This window comes from Odocoileus virginianus, chromosome 34 (assembly GCF_023699985.2).
Source record: "Odocoileus virginianus isolate 20LAN1187 ecotype Illinois chromosome 34, Ovbor_1.2, whole genome shotgun sequence".
Lineage (NCBI taxonomy): Eukaryota > Metazoa > Chordata > Mammalia > Artiodactyla > Cervidae > Odocoileus > Odocoileus virginianus.
Genome location: NC_069707.1, coordinates 10,899,472 through 10,915,847, shown reverse-complemented (window position 1 = coordinate 10,915,847; position 16,376 = coordinate 10,899,472). Strand labels below are relative to the sequence as shown.

Genomic DNA, 16,376 nt, shown 5'->3' with positions numbered 1-16,376 from the left:
CTGTGCCAGGCCGGCGGCGTTCATGAGCAGTGCTGTGAGAAGGGGGGCTGCTCCAGGGGGAGAAGGGGAGTCCTTCCCTGAGCAAAGCCTGTGGGTACAGAATCTTTCAGGACAGGAATTAGGGTTTAATCTATAATTAAATCACCACTCAGGCAGCCTTTTCCCAAACAGTATCCCATAACACGTGAAAAGAGAAAACCGCTAGTAAAGGACTAGCTTTCTTTCACTTCGTTTAACCCAGCCAGTCCTTGGATCATTTAACTGTAGAGATCGTCTTTGGTGTAATATGTACTATGATACCTCACATCCTATTAACTCAATGAGAACAGTGAGCAGAGGGTTTAGAAAGTGGAAAAGCCTCACACAAGCTAAGCAGCAACTAGAAAGCTGAGACCAGAGATGCTGATTTAGGAAGCCACAGGATTGAGAGAGGAGATACAAAGACGCAAGAAGGGAATTTAAAAGGGAAGTTGCATGATACCAGGAGACCCTCTTTCATTTTCTTGTTCCAACTTAATGATCATAACCCGTAGCTAAATTATAATTCATGAATGTGCCTATGCTTGTCTGATAGGTTTTCATGCAGTTTTGTTTTTGTTTTTTTTGACAGCAAAATAAAATGACACATGGAAGTTAGTTTTATGCTTTTTTTTTACTTGTACACATTCCTTGAATAATCTTCTCCCAATGCCTATTGAAGAATTGATGCTTTTCAACTGTGGTGCTGAAGAAGACTCTTGAGAGTTCCTAGGACAGCAAGGAGATCAAACCAATCAATCCTAAAGGGAATCAACCCTGAATGCTCACTGGAAAGACCGATGCTGAAGCTGAAGCTCCAATAATTTGGCTCCAGGAGATGGCGAAGGACAGGAAAGCCTGGTGTGCTGCAGTCCCTGGGGTCACAAAGATTCTGACACGCTTAGTTACTGCACAACAGCAATGCCTTGTGTCCTCAGGAGGGAAGAAAGTTTCTCTGGTCCTCGAATTTGTGCCTTGTTTTATCTCAGTTGGCAGTTGCACTGTCTTCCTCCCTTCTTCCCTCTTCCATCCTACTTTTTGTTCTCCTGCTAGACCTGTCACTCTTAACCCATCTCCCATTCAGGAACCCGAATATACAGCCATCTCTGCATACAACTGAGAGTCACAAATATAGCAGAAAGGAGGGAACACGCAAACATAAGAGATGCCATTACACTTTGATTGGAAGGAACAAAATCAGTAAGAAATAGGAAGGGAAAGAGGAAGAAACCAGTTTTAAAAACACGTGGCACCAATCAGGGGCCCCCGAAGTGAAAGAGTAGAGTCCTACACACATTTTCAAAATCAATTTTATTGAAGTATAATTGTCACATGATAAAATGTACTCGGTTTAAGTGTACTTAATGTGCTTTGACAAACATACACACATGTAACCATGACTACATCAAGATACAGAATAATTTCATCACTCTTAAAATTTTTCCTGTGTTTTCCTAGTTGATGTCCTCAAACCCCCTGGCCACAGGTAAGCTACTTTCTGTCAGCATGGCTTCCATTAACCTCTATCCATTCTATAAGTGAAATTATGCATAATCAATATGTAGAAACATGACAGAATTAGCTAAAAGTAATAATGATAATTAAAATAATATGTTTACAGGCCTTCTCAACAACTTATATTTTTGTTTTCTACAGTATGGCTTAGATATGTATTCTTAGAGAAAATAAGTATCCAATGATGTCAGGTGCCCAGTTTATCTCATCTCAGAAATACCTTATGATATTTCAGTGGTTAAGAGCTTTGGAGCCCAAATCTTTTGGAATAGAGAAAAGGAGAGTTTATAGGAACATTTAAAACTGTGTGTATTTATATATCAGCTTTATTTGTAATAGCCCAAATTGGGAACAACCAAAACATCTATCAACTGGTGGACAGGTAAATAAATTGTGATGCATCCATGAAATAAAAAACCACTCAGTTGTAAAGAGGAATGAACCACTAATATGCAAGTAACATGGTTAGATCACAAAACACTAAGCCTGACTCAAAAGCATATATTCTGTATAATTTCACTTATAAAATGGATAGAAGTTAATGGAATCCATGCTGACAGAAAGTAGCTTACCTGTGGTCAGGGGGGTTGAGGACATCAACTAGGAAAACACAGGAAAAATTTTAAGAGTGATGAAATTATTCTGTATCTTGATGTAGTCATGGTTACATGTGTGTATGTTTGTCAAAGCACATTAAGTACACTTGAAACGAGTACATTTTATTATGTGACAATTATACTTCAATAAAATTGACTTTAAAAGTGTGTGTTATGGGAATCCTCTGGCAGTCCAGTGGTTAGGACTCCACTCTTTTCACTGCAGGGGCCCAGGTTCGATCCTTGGTCAAGGAACTAAAATCCTGAAAGCCATGCAGTGTGGCCAAAAAGGAGTCGTGTGTTCCACCTTTGGGTACTAATATTTCTGAGACAGGCCTTCTGTGGTGGCTCAGCTGTAAAAAATCCACCTGTAATGGATTCAGGTTCATTAGACCTGGTTTCAGTCCCTGGACCAGGAAGATCCTTTGGAGAAGGAAATGGCAACCCACTCTAGTATTCTCGCCTGGGAAATCCCATGGACAGAGGAGCCTGGCCGGCTACAGTGCATTGGGTTGCCAGAGTCAGACATGTCTTAGTGACTCAGCAACAACAACAGTTCCTTAGAAAAAATGCTGACAGTGTTTCCTCTGCTTTGAAAAAGTTAAGGAAGGTTGGCTACTTGGAGTTAACTGGGTTGAGGGGGCAAATACTCCAACCCCAGGGACGTTCTGGACTGAAAGAGCTTTGCTGACTGAGGGGCTGATACATCCAAAAATCACCCACAAAAAGACAGTAGATAGAGGCAAGAACTTGAACATCCATGAGACGGAAAAAGAGAGAATCAGCAAATTATCATTATCACAGGAAAAAAAACAATAATGATCATTAATGGCACAAAACCAATTAATCGAGCAGTCCCATCTGAAACCCATGACTTTTCAAAAAGCTTCTTGCTACAAACCATGTAGCAAAAATGAATTCAACATAAAAACATTCCTTTAACACAAAGCTAAATGTATGGAAGAATAAGGAAATTTCCTAGAGAAAAATAAGAGGTGAAAAATGAGCGGTTACTGGTTTGGTAGAACAGGGATTTTATTGGGTAAGCCAAGGACTTTCCTGATGGCTCAGTTGGTAAAGAATCCCCCTGCAGTGCAGGAGATGCAAGTTTGATCCCTGGGAAGGTCCCCTGGAGAAAGAAGTGGCAACTCACTCCAATATTCCAGCCTGGGAAATCCCATGGACAGAGGAGCCTGGCAGGCTATAGTCAATGGGATTGCAAAAAGTTGGACGCGACTGAGCCAAACCAGGGTAGAAGGTGAGGACTTGTGGCTGTATGATGTGGGCAGTGTAACCAAGATGCCAAATGGATACATGGTCTTTTTTTTTTCATTCATTTTTATTAGTTGGAGGCTAATTACTTTATAATATTGTAGTGGTTTTTGACATACATTGACATGAATCAGCCATGGATTTACATGTATTCCCCATCCCGGTCCCCCCTCCCACCTCCCTCTCCACCCGCTCCCTCTGGGTCTTCCCAGTGCACCAGCCCTGAGCACTTGTCTCATGCATCCAACCTGGGTTGGTAATCTGTTTCACCCTAGATAATATACATGTTTCGATGCTGTTCTCTCGAAACATCCCACCCTCGCCTTCTCCCACAGAGTCCAAAAGCCTGTTCTGTACATCTGTGTCTCTTTTTCTGTTTTGCATACAGGGTTATTATTGCCATCTTTCTAAATTCCATATATATGCGTTAGTATACTGTATTGGTCTTTATCTTTCTGGCTTACTTCACTCTGTATAATGGGCTCCAGTTTCATCCATCTCATTAGAACTGATTCAAATGAATTCTTTTAATTGTCTGAGTAATATTCCATGGTGTATATGTACCACAGCTTCCTTATCCATTCATCTGCTGATGGGCATCTAGGTTGCTTCCATGTCCTGGTTATTATAAACAGTGCTGCAATGAACATTGGGGTGCACGTGTCTCTTTCAGATCTGGTTTCCTTGGTGTGTATGCCCAGGAGTGGGATTGCTGGGTCACATGGCAGTTCTACTTCCAGTTTTTCCTGTTTGCAGATGACACGATCCTCTACATAGAAAACCCTAAAGACTCTATCAGAAAATTACTAGAGCTAATCAACAAATATAGTAAAGTTGCAGGATATAAAATTAATACACAGAAATCCCTTGCATACTATACACTAACAATGAGAAAACAGAAAGAGAAATTAAGGAAACAATACCATTCACCACTGCAACAAAAAGGATACATGGTCTTGAAAGAGGGCTAGCCTGTCCGTCAGTGCTTGCTCTCCCTGGAAATCGAACTTTGAGACGGAGCTTAGTATACGGATGGTTTACTAGGAATCAGTGCCCCTGGGAGAAGAGAGAGCCTGGATTGGGCAGAAGGACATGCTGAACAGCCACATACTCACAGCAAAGCCTTAGCCAACCCCACAGAGAGTTCAAAAGCTGAATGGCTCTTCAGAGTTGTCTTTATTGGGATAACAGGACTCAGATTGTGTATCCCATTGGATGCAGGCTGACTCTGGGAAAGGAGCATGAACTTTAGCTGATGACAGTTCACAAGCTCTCCCCCAAAAAGGCACTGTGTAAGTGGAGAAATCTGAATACATTCTAGCTTGTATTAATGCTAATATCCTGGAAATGTAGACCACAGCACAGCATACGTTATACCGTTTTACTCAGTCTCTTCGCCCGATTAGACCAAGTTTTTTCTCTAGAATTAATAAAAAGTCTGCCCTCACATGGGTTTCAAGTTTGAATTTATGCTACTTAATTGGTTTGGGAGCTCTCAAGCAAAAGAATCAACATAAAATCAGTCTGAGACTAGTAATGCCCTGGGTATCTAGCTTAAAAGAAAAAGAAAATCTCTCTGGAAGTTTACATCTTCAATCTAGGCAGCAAACAAGTCACATGTGTAAGCTCCCCAAAGCATGAGCTCTGATGTAAAATAACGAAGAAATGAAAAAGTAATCCCCCGTAAGCAAAAAAAACAAGCAGAAGAATTAGATGTCTAAGAAATTCAGGTAAACAATTTATTTTTAAAAAATTAAAAGAAGAAAAAAAAGAAAAAACTTAAAAGAAGGATATCTACATTATTTAAAAATAATTTGCAAAAAAATATGAAAAAGCAACAAAAACTAAAGAATCATCAGTTATGAAAAATAAATTTTAAATATAATTAAAGGCTTAAACAGTAGTTTGGATACAGAGAAAGAGAAAATTGGCAAACTAGGAAAATATAACCAAAGAAATAAACCAGAATAAAGAGATGAAAAGAGATGAAGAGGGATTAAAAGACCTGGGAAACTGAGGAAGGTCAAACTTTGTTAATTAGAAGAGAAGTAAAAAAAAAGGGGGAAGAGCAAAACTGAAAGAGTAATGACAAGATTTTTCCAAAAAGGATGAAATATATGAATCCTATGATTCATGGAATTAAAAAGAGTCCAAACAGCAGAATTGTGTCTGCTGCTGCTGCTGCTGCTGAGTCGCTTCAGTCGTGTCCGACTCTGTGCGACCCCATAGCCGGCAGCCCACCAGGCTCCCCCGTCCCTGGGATTCTCCAGGCAAGAACACTGGAGTGGGTTGCCATTTCCTTCTCCAATGCATGAAAGTGAAAAATGAAAGTAAAGTCGCTCAATCGTGTCCAACTCTTCGCAACCCCATGGACTGCAGCCTACCAGGCTCCTCCGTCCATGGGATTCTCCAGGCAAGAGAACTGGAGTGGGGTGCCATTGCCTTCTCCGAGAATTGTGTCTGGAGACCACCAAAGCAAAAATAAGATCTTAAAAGCAGCCAGGGATCGGGGGAGGGGGGAATCAACTTAAAGCATAAAAGTAATTAAAAGTGACAACAAAGATGTGAGACAGCAAAGAATTTAAATTTTACAAACAACTATACTATATTTCAAAAAAAATTGAGGGTGAATATGACCCAGCAGTTGCACCTGTTCCAGAGAAATATATGTTCACATGAAATCATACATGAACATTCAGAACAATTCATCGTAACACGAAACTAGAAGCTACACAAATGGTCTTCAGTGTGTGAATGGTTAAACAGACTGCCATATTAATGCTACAGAACACTACTAAGCGAAAAAAAGAAATGTACTATTGATACATGTGTGCGCTAAGGCGCTTTAGTCATGTCCAGCTCTGAGACCCCATGGAGTGTAGCCCACCAGTCTCCTCTGTCTAAGGGATTCTCTAGGCAAGAATACTGGACTGGGTTTCCATACCCTCCTCCAGGGAATCTTCCTGACCCAGAGATCAAACAACATAAAAAATCAAAATCGGAGTAAAAGAATGTTTAGAAAAAAATTACATTTATTTACCCCTAATACATCTTCAGTGAAGGACCCTCTAGTGGATATGTTTCAATAAAAATAAAAATTGTCTCATGAGGTAAAAATGGAATTGTGAACAAGGAAGCTTCACAATTCAAATTTCAACAAATACTGACCATTTAAAAGGATAACAATAGCCACCTGTTTTTGAGTGGTATAATGACAAAGTAGAAATAAACCGCTAAAATAACCTGTAAGATGAAAAAGATTTACCCAAGATAAAAATCTTTAAGGTCCATATGTCACTCAGGAGGAGGATGGAGAGGTCAATTTAGTTTAGACTTTCGATCACGCATGTTACTATTTTAGAGGTGGCTCAGATAATAAAGAATCCACCCACAATGTGGGAGACCTGGGTTCTACCCCTGGGTTGGGAAGATCCCCTGGAGGAGGGCATAGCAACCCATTCCAGTATTCTTGCCTGGAGAATCCCATGGATGGAGGAGCCTGGCAGGCTACAGTCCACAGGGTCGCAAAGAGTCAGACACGACTGAGCAACTAACACTTTCACTTTCAACAATTAGAGAAAAAAAAAAGAACACCACATCAAAATAAGATACGAAAGGAGGAGTAGAAAGAACGAAATAAGGTGGTAGTAATAAACCCCCCAAATTCTCAATGACTGTAAATAGAATAAATTTTCCAGTTAAAGATCAGATCAGGTTACCCTGAAAAATAAAAATAAGAAAACAAACTCCAGCTACAGTCTCTTTATAGAATTTTCAGCTGAAATATAAAGACACTGAAAGTTTGAAAGGAAAAGGAAAATATTAACCAAAATAAAGCCAGTGCATTCATGCTAAGAGTAAACAATGGAGATTTAAAGACAGACCTTAAGACAATCAGTATTGTTTTTATCACGTGAAACAATCTAAATGTGCATCAATAAGACAAATCATGGTGGAGCTATTTAATGGAATAGTATATAATCACTAAAATCAATGAACTAGAACAACATACAGCAAATGTATGGAAGAAAAAAATCAAACTGCATTAGAATAGACAATCTATGATATGTTTAATATAAATTTTAAAAACAAGTAACAATATTTTTTTCTCAGCTTTCTACATTCCTGGTGATATTTGGCTTCCCTGGTAACTTTCTGCCCATGTAAACTGCAAAACCAAGACTCATCCCTTTATCCAGATCACTCCCAGAAAGGGTGACAAAAGCCCGTGCCTAGTCCATGGCTGAGTCAACTGTGCCAACAAGAGTGAAAGGACTAGGAACTCCAAATGGTAAAGGTGGAGCCGGCTGGAGCGTTAGAGGACGGAACGAGACTGCCTCCATTTTCAGTGGACAGCAAATGTTGGAAGCAACAGTTCCCTTGGAGCAATTTCAGCTAGCATCTGCACCTGAGGAGAAAAGGATAAAAGAAATTCTTCTGGAAAAAAACATGGTATCCAAAAAGTGAGCTCAGAAATAGCAAGCTCAGCAAATAACAGAAAATTCAAGCTGGAGTTTTCAGTGAACTTTTACCAGCACTGGACCATTCACTTCCTCCTCCTCAGATAAAATCACTATGGCTTATCAAGTAGCATATGAATTTAAATAAATAGAGATCTTATGCAAAATGTGCATTTAAAAAAATGTTTTTTGATGAGGGAATGAGTATAAAATACTTGCTGAGAGCGGAGCTTGTCCTAGGTTATACTTCTCAATGCTAAAGCATCTTCCTTGCAACCCACTGATTTGGTGCACAGTGCATTTCCTGAGCTTTGCTGAATCAACACCCTCGTGTCCAAAATGCTCATTCACATTTCACTGAAAAGTCCTGGGAGCAGTGGACACACAGAGACACGGCCAGTTTAAAGCAAATGGGAAAGCAAGGCCACACATCTTCTGATTGTTACAAAAAGAAACAGACTATGGGTCCCCAGGATCTGGAGAAATAATAGATCATGTATATTCAGGATGTGTGCCTGGAAGCCAGGAGCTCCTCACTAGAGGCTATGTGTCAGGAGCCCCTCTTGCCATCAGAGGTGATCTTGCCCTCATCTGAGAGGCTGATGGCTGCGTTTGATCAAGTGCACAGGGGACCTCAGATCTTCCAGGATGATTCATATGCCGGGGGCTCATCTCTTTGCCATGGGTAATTCTAGCCTGCTTCACATTTGAATATGACAACTCCATTCCATAATTAGAAGGAGAGATTAGAGTGAATCAAGGGGTTATGATTAATAATAACTTCATCTGGGTTATTAGGTCTGTATTTTCTTTGGCTGTTACTAAAATACATTTCAGTGGAGAAGAATCTGGCTGCAGCTATGTCTACCCAACTTACCCTACCCCCAAACTCTACCATTCCCTCTATACATTCTCTATGTTGCTTTAAATATCACTGTGGAAATGAAATGCTATACAAGAGATTTTTTTGATCTGTAGGTTCAACAAGGAATCCCCTAATTCCCATCTCCCAAGGAATATTAAATAATTGCTTTATTTAAGCAGTAGCCTGATGGACAGAGGATCCTGGTAATCAACAAGTACCAGACAGATTCGTGTGTTTCCACCCTCCTCCTTCTGTGCTTCTGTTTTCTGTTAAAGCTGCCACCACCCACTCAGTCTCTCAGATCCAGAGTCTGTCTCTCGCCTGGACCCATCTTTCTCTCCCTCCCCAACATCAGTCAAGCTCCAAGTGCCAAATATCACTTCTACTGGTATCTTCTGCCCCAGCCCTCCTCCCCGGCCTTCCTTCATCCCCTCATCTCATTTCTGAACTATTACAAAAGCCTGCTCAGCACTTCCTCCCTTCTAGAGTCCTCTTAAATCTTAATTCTATATGACTAAGAGGAAACCATCTGTGATTCAAGCCTGCTCATGCCACTTCCCTTGGAGAAATCCTTCTGTGGTTTCTACTGCCCACACTTTAAAGTATAAACATTTTAGATAAACAGGGATAGGCATTTATAAATGGCCCTGCCAATTTCTCCAAACCCATCCTGTAGACTTTTCATTTTCTACTTTTATCAAAACAAATCTTTCCTGATTATTACCAATATAACTGGGACTTTGCTCTCTCGGGGGCCCTCTCCCTGGGACTCCCACATAGCACTGGCTGTTTTCCAGATTCCTCTCATCTTTCAACACAAGTCTACAGCCTCCTGACCTCCAAGAATGCTTCAATGGCTATCTAAGCTGGGTAAAGCATCCCCATAAAAGATAGGAGAATGTACCTGTAGCACCAGCCAAATCACCATTATTGGGTCCAAGGCCATACACTAGGCCAATAAATCAAGATGAGTTGTTGAGGCAAGGAATAGTGACTTATTCAGAAAGCCAGCAGACTGAGAAGACGATGGACTAGTGTCCCAAAGAACAATCATACCCAAGTTAGAATCCAGGCTTCCTTTTTCTTAAAAGGGAAGAGGCTGCGGTTGGTTGGTGCAAACTTCTTGGGGTCAGAATATTTATCCTTGCAGCTGTCCACATAGGTCAGGTCATGATGCTCCTGTAAATCTCCAACAAGAGGAATGCTATTCTCTATTCTGCAACTTTTTATCTCTATATGAATGGGAATGGGCTTCCCCCAATGACTCAGCAGGTGAAGAACCTGCCTGCAATGCAGGAGATGCAGGAGACCTGGGTTCAATCCCAAGTTTGGAAAGATCCCCTGGAGGAGGAAATGGCAACCCACTCCAGTATTTTTGCCTGAAAAATCCCACGGACTGAGGAACCTGGCAGGTTACAGTCCATGACGTCTCTAAGAGTCAGACACGACTGGGCATGCATGCACTCTCATGAATGGGAAAATGTTACACCTTTAAAGATCAAAGCCTTGTAAATGGACTATCCTGTATGTTTCAGGCTATGGGCAACATTCTTGCAGCAAAAGCAATAGCGTACAAAGGTTAAAGTAAAAGGAAGATTCGATATGAAGTCAGATTCGTTCTTCCCTGTTAGATTACATGGAATCTGTCTATTGAATGACTTCTTGCAATGTAAATTTTGCATCTTGTTCATCCCAGTGACTAGCATGATTAGGGAGAATGACAGACTGTGAATAAATACATGCCCAGCATTCTTCTAGAACTTTTCACGTGTGATTTCTTATTTGCTTAAAAGGCTAATTACCTGCTGATCAGGTTCTCCCAGTCCATGCGTGGGAAACACTAAGAGGAATTCGAATTTCCCGTGGAAGGCAACATGGATCCTCAGCCTCCCTATGCCTCTCACATTTCAGTATCTCAAGGCAAACTCGAGGCGGAGAAGGGAAGAAAACAGCTGAAATGAAAATGGTTAAGTTAATTAATTGCGAGCTTGCTTGTAGGACCAGCACGTTTATTTAATCAGTTGCCTAGTAACCCTGCCTGCGTATGATGTAAATCTGATCATCTTGCCTCCAAGCAAATGATGGACCAGTCTGTCTACCAGCCACCAGCGCTCCTGTCCTGCTTTCACAGGTTTGAGTTGGAAACACCCAATTCGCACCCTGCCCAGGAGCAGCGAGCTTGTGAGGTGTAAACAATATTTCCCCTTTCCGCCTCTGTGCTCCGTCTCCCTCCACAGACCCTGCAGCTGAGGGGCCAAGGTTTTTGCATCATCGTGACCTTTCACCTGGTGAATCAGAGGACAAGTAAAACGACTCGCATCTGCCTGCCTTCTAGAGCGACCTGAACCCCAGGTGCCAGACACGTGGCCTAGCTCTCCAAAATATCACCGCTTCTGTTCCCATGTCAATAAACAAGTCATGTTTCCACACAACAGCGCGAGTTAGGGCCTCTGCCCGGAGCAGAACTCAGAGGCCCAGGCAAAGAACAGGCTTTGTTTCGTGTCTGTGAGCTTTTCTGAGGGACCTTAAGTGGGAAGAGAGAATAAATGCTGAGTGTAATCACGAAAGACCAGCTCAAGACAAACTGTGCAGTTTGCTTTCCTGGCTGGGAAAAAAAAAAATAATAACTCACATACTGACAGGCAAGAGAGTGCCGGGGACTCTTTTGGTGCTAGATTTATTGGAGGATTTGACAAGGATTTCTTGCAGTTTTTCACCCCCCTTATGCTATTCTCTTAGCTGGTTTTTTGAACGTCTCTCCTCCATCTTTATCCCCAGCCATCCTCATTCTTTGGCCAAATAAAAAGGAAACATCAATGAAATAAAGACCCATGTTTCTGCTTCTACACACCATGACCACATTCTTATACTATTATGAGGTGGGTTGTTGTTTTTTTCCATTTGTCAGTCTCTGTGGATAAAAGACTCCATCTTCCATAAAGAATTCCCACCAGAAATCTTTATAAACCTTCCATCAGAGAGACACTCTGCCGTCGTGCTGTGCAAAAGCTAATCTAATTAAGACAGGATCTGCTAAATTTAATAGCCTGCTATGAAGTTTTACAGACATCTGGTAGCTGGAAGTTGGAGCAGCTCTAACCTGTAAAATTCACATTGTCCAGATGACCAATATAGGGTCAACTCTTTCCCTTCTTTGGGGAGCTAATATTGTTTTGGTATGTATGTTGTTTTCAAACCATGATATCCTTACAGGTAAATGCACTGGAAAGAACATTGAGGAGTGAAACTTCTAAATCTTGATTTTCCATCTGCAAAATAAAGGCAATGATATATCCATCCTGAGGTTCTTTTATGGATAAATTTGAAAATGTATACACAGGGCCCACTTCATGAGCAGGCAAAACAACACACTGTGTTAGCAGACCCCTGGCTTGATGTAATACTCTGCTGTTTTCTCTTGAAATTCTTAGTTTTTGAACAAGGGGACCTGAATGCTTTACTTTACACTGGGCCCCACAGATTATGTAGTGGATCCTATGTGCATAAAATTCTCTGCATGATGCCTATAAGAATCACAAAATACTTATTTCAAGCCTTTCTGTGGTGGAGCATGCGTGCTCGGTCATGTTCGACTTTTTCTCATGGACTATAGAGGATGAGATGGCTGGATGGCATCACCAATTCGATGGACATGAGTTTGAGTAAATTCCGGGAGTTTGTGATGGACAGGGAGGCCTGGCGTGCTGCGATTCATGGGGTCGCAAAGAGGCGGACACGACTGAGCGACTGAACTGACTGACTGATAGACTCCCAGGCTCCTCTGTCCATGGGATTCTCCAGGCAAGAATACTGGAGTGGGTGGCCACTTCCTCCTCCAGGGGTTCTTCCAAAGTCAGGGATCTAATCTGAGTCTCCTGCATCTCCAGCATTGGCAGGCAATTCTTTACCATTGAGCCACATGGGAAGATGCCCCATACTATCCTCCTGACCAAATTATGAAATCCGAACTACGTAATAGGTTTTCAAGTAGGACAACTCCTTGACCAGCAGTTCTATCTAAGAACCCCTACCACCACCTCCCCCAACAAGGTCAGTATATATTTGTAGAAAATGAAAACATGCTAATTATACAGTACATTTCATATATGCCTACATGCTTGTATGAGCAAAAATTACCAATTATACAAAACTCATAGTTGGCAAATTTTCCCTGACCTAGAGAACTAATATCAGGGATTAGTTTCTAGTGGGTAACCTAATTTCCACATCATTTTGTCCTTATTTTTGTTTTGTCTTACCCTATGTATGTTTTCGGAGAAGGTAATGGCAACCCACTCCAGTACTCTTGCCTGGAAAATCCCATGGACGGAGGAAACCAGTGGGCTGCCATCTATGGGGTTCATGGGGTCACTAAGAGTCGGGCATGACTGACTGAGCGACTTTATTTTCACTTTTCACTTTCATGCACTGGAGAAGGAAATGGCAACCCACTCCAGTGTTCTTGCCTGGAGAATCCCAGGGACGGGGGAGCCTGGTGGGCTACCGTCTATGGGGTCAAACAGAGTCGGACACGACTGAAGCGACTTAGCAGCAGCAGAAGCATGTATGTTTTGCCCTAAAAAACCCTAAAGGGCTTCCCTGGTAGCTCAGCTGGTAAAGAATCCACCTTCAATGCAGGATACCCCGGTTCCATCCCTGGTTCAGGAAGAACCTCTGGAGGAGGGATAGGCTACCCACTCCAGTATTCTTGGGCTTCCCTGGTGGTTCAGACAGTGCAGAATCTGGTTGCAATGTGGGAGACCTGGACTCAATCCCTGGGTTGGGAAGATCCCCTGGAGGAGGAAATGGCAACCCGCTCCAGTATTCTTGCCTGGAGAATCTCCATGGACAGAAGAGCCTGGTGGGCTACAGTCCATAGGGTCACAAAAAGTCAGACACAACTGAATGACTAAGCACACAAAAAAGTCTAAAACCTAGTTTTGTTTTACTTAGATCACAATAACCCTATCTATACACATATATAAATATATATTCACTCCTAACTTTTCATTTGTTGTTTCAAAAGATAGAGCTGGGTAAGGCATTTGTTGTTCAGTCACTTAGTTTTGTCCAACTCTTTGCAACCCCAAGGACTGCAGCATGCCAGGCTTCCCTGTCCATCACCAACACACAAAGCTTACTCAAACTCATGTCCATTGAGTTGGTGATGCCATCCAACCATCTCATCCTCTGTTGTCCCCTTCTCCTCCTGCCTTCCATCTTTCCCAGCATCAGGGAATTTTCTAATGAGTCAGTTCTTTGCATCAGGTGGCCAAAGTATTGGAGCTTCAGCACCAGTCCTTCCAATGTATATTTAGGATCAATTTCCTTTAGGATGGACTGGTTTGATCTCCTTGCAGTCCAAGGGACTCTCAAGAGTCTTCTCCACCACCACAGTTCCAAAAAAACTTGATGCTTTTGAACTGTGGGTAAGGCATAGCTTACTCAAAATCCAACCAATTGCCCAGGAATCTAGAAGCATGAAATCTAGACTTCTATTCCAGACTTAAAGCCAGTATTTGATACCTAATGGGGTTGATGGATGTTCCCTATACGTCCATTGCATTCCATAGTTTACTTCCCACGGGAAAGGAAGAAAGGGTCTCATGTTCTTTCTTTGGAGACTCCACCCACCGAGTCTCCTGGACTCCAGAAGGCATGTAGATTCATGGGCAGCTCTCTGTATCACAGGAAAACAAGAAGTCTAGCAACCCATTGAAAATGTATGTTCTGACAATGTTTTGCTTCAGGGCCACTGAGAAACATAGTGTCTAGTAGGCTTTGAAGTGGGAGGTGGAATGCCTGTAGATGAGATTTTTCCGAAGTATCTGAATGAAACAGTTTTTCCTACCCCCCTCACCAGAGCATAGGATGGATGACCCAGTGGGCCTGCATACTCAGTCATGTCCTATATTGAGTCCTGACTCTTTGCGACCCCATGGACCATAGTCTGCAAGGTTCCTCTGCCCATGGAATTTTCCAGGCAAGAATACTGGAGTTGGTTGCCATTTCCTACTCCAGGGATCTTCCTGACCCAGGATCAAATCTGCCTCTCTTGTGTCTTCTGCACTGGCAGGCTGATTCTTTGCCACTGAGCCACTGGCAAGCTCCCTGGATGACCTTGGGCAATGACAAAGACATATGGCACACACACAGTCAGCCTGGGTAATTACCATGTTAATAATTAAACATGTATTCAGCGTTTTTGTTGAATTCTATGGATTACCCAGGGGGCTTGTGGGCAAAGGTCAAGTTGATTAGCCAATTCTCAAAACACTAGTGCAAGACATTCCCTACCTCTTTTTGCCCTGAGTTCTAGTCTCTCATGATAAAACCAAGATATCCTCCTAAATGGAGGATTAAAATTCCTTCAGAATCATTGTATTCTATTCTTTTGGGGCAATTAGCTTTTAAAGAAAAAAAAAAAAGAAAACAAAGAAAAGAGAATAAGAGAATGTTTGCTCACTCTATTATATATGTTACATAAATTACCTGTCTTTTCTGATAAAAATGCTACATCCAGTATTGGAGTCCTTTACTGCTCTGGTCTCTGACTGCTTCTCTGCTCCAGTCTGTGGAGGACCCTAGAAAACAGCTGCATAAGGGTGGGGAGGCACTTTGAACAAGGGTGCATGGCTGACAGTCAGTGGGTATTAGAAAATGAAGGTGGAGGTCATCTCCTGCTTTTCCCAATCCCTCCTGGCTGTGGTCCTGCATGTTTGCAATTCCAGTTTCCAAAAGAATCCTGTGCAGGGCATAAACCGTATCTGTTGTTCTAGGTGGAAGTTCCTGGAATTAAGTTGAGATTTCATAAAACTTGATTGTTTATGTGTCTGAGGTGACACTCTGGCATCTGTTAACTATTTTGTGCTTCACTTGGCTTCACGTTCGCTTTCCTTTCCAGCAGTGCCTGGAACATAGAAAGGGCAGAATAGGTATTTGTTAAATGAATAAATCAAGAGGAACAGTGATATTGCTCCCTTGTGTTCTAAGAGGCCCAAGGTACCTTTAACTCCATTTCCCATCTGTTTCAGCCTGTCTCTTACTACTGCTTGTCAGAAAAGAGATAACTACCTTCTTAGATTCTTCCTAAAGAGACACATGTTGGCTGGTTGAGGTCATGGAGGGGGAAGCATAATGCAACAGTGAAAAGCACAGACATCAAGCCAGACTCCCTGGATAGGAATCTGCACACACTACTTACTAACCATATAACTACTTACTAACCATACGAACTTGCATAAGTTGCCTAACCTTTCCGTGCCTCATTTTCCTAATCTGTAAAATGGAGATAATAAAGTTCCAATATCATACAAGTGTAATTGAAACAAATGTAATAGTTATTATTTTAAAGTGCTTAGAATGATGCTAGCACATAAGTACCATACAAATGTTTACTAAATGAATAAAATAAAACATAATACATTCATGAATGACAAGTAAGCTTTTGCATCAGCGTGAACATATGTTTATTGGTAAGAGATACCTGAAATCATGTTAGGAGGGAATTCAGAGCCACATTTGGGCTCAGATGAAAAGCAGAACCCTGGTGACTGATGATACCTGCATGGGGCTCTGATAGCAGAAAGGGCAAGACATGCCCTATTTCTGCCATCCCTGATATACATGTAGTTTTTGCTACTTAATATC

General features: G+C 41.7%; 1 long non-coding RNA gene across 3 annotated transcripts in view; it reads right to left on the bottom strand.

Annotated features, from left to right (window-relative positions):
• Positions 1-3,680: 3,680 nt before the first annotated feature.
• Positions 3,681-16,376, bottom strand: part of LOC139033056 (uncharacterized) — a 318,814-nt gene continuing 306,118 nt past the window's right edge. For 2 of the 3 annotated variants that reach the window (XR_011485692.1, XR_011485693.1), the window contains 4 exons: positions 15,219-15,636; positions 10,529-10,678; positions 9,783-9,913; positions 3,681-7,809 (listed from right to left, as the gene is read on the bottom strand). This is a non-coding gene — a long non-coding RNA (uncharacterized lncRNA). The remainder of the gene's footprint in view (positions 7,810-9,782; positions 9,914-10,528; positions 10,679-15,218; positions 15,637-16,376) is intronic. The other variant, XR_011485694.1, reaches the window with a different exon arrangement.